Below are 1,179 nucleotides of genomic sequence, written 5' to 3'. Positions count from 1 at the left end.
GAAGCTCGCGGCTGTGCACACTTTATTGGTTTTATTTGGTACTTTATCTATTCGAGGGAACCAGGGTCTCATTTACAACGGTGCCCTGAGGACAACAATACAACAAATTCAAAATGATCAATCAATATTAACTACAAATTACAGAATCAACATTACAGCTTCAAACACCACAAATACAATTATTGACATTCAATTCAAACAGTTGCAATTATCATTAAATTAAGTTTAGTCTTTCTCTTGTCTTCTTTTGTGTACATAAATATAACAAAAACGGGAAGACCAGGAAAATCTGTTTCAAATGGTTTCCCCCTCCCCTCTTCTCTCTCTCTCCTCTCTCCCATCTCCTCTCTCCCTCTTCCCTCCTCTCTCCCTCTTCTCTCCTCCCCCTCCCCTCTCTTCTCTCCTCTCCCCTCCCCTCCCATCTCCTCTCTCCCTCTTCTCTCCTCCACTCTCCTCTCTCTCCCTCATCGCTCCTCGCCCTTCCCCTCTCCTCTCTCCCTCCTCTCTCCTCCTCTCTCCCTCCACTCTCCTCCCCCTCCCATCTCCTCTCTCCCTTCTCTCTCCTCCCCCCTCTCCTCTCTCCCTCCTCTCTCCTCTCCCCTCCCCTCTCCTCTCTCCACCCCCTCTCCTCTCTCTCTCCTCTCTCCTCCCCCTCCCCTCTCCTCTCTCCACTCCTCTCTCTCTCCCTCTTCTCTCCTCCCCTCTCCTCGCTCCCTCCTCTCTCCTCTCTCCTCCCCTCTCCTCCCCTCTCCTCTCTCCTCCCCCTCTCCTCCCCCCTCTCCTCTCTCCCTCCTCTCTCCTCCCCTCTCTCCTCCCCTCCCCTCTCTCCCCCCCTCTCCTCCCCCCTCTCCTCTCTCCCTCCTCTCTCCTCCCCTCTCCCCTCCCCCCTCCTCTCCCCTCCCCCCTCTCCTCTCTCCCTCCTCTCTCCTCCCCTCTCCCCTCCCCTCTCCTCTCTCCCCTCCCCTCTCCTCTCTCCTCCCCCTCTCCTCGCTCCCTCCTCTCTCCTCCCCTCTCCTCTCCCCTCTCCCCTCCCCTCTCCTCTCTCCTCCCCCTCTCCTCCCCTCTCCCCTCCCCTCTCCTCTCTCCCTCCTCTCTCCCTCCTCTCTCCTCCCCTCTCCTCTCCCCTCTCCCCTCTCCTCTCCCCTCTCTCCTCCCCCTCTCCTCCCTTCCTCGCTACAG

This window comes from Coregonus lavaretus (assembly GCF_964263955.1).
Source record: "Coregonus lavaretus genome assembly, contig: HAP1_SCAFFOLD_400, whole genome shotgun sequence".
Taxonomy (NCBI): domain Eukaryota; kingdom Metazoa; phylum Chordata; class Actinopteri; order Salmoniformes; family Salmonidae; genus Coregonus; species Coregonus lavaretus.
Note: the sequence above shows the minus strand (reverse complement) of the source record.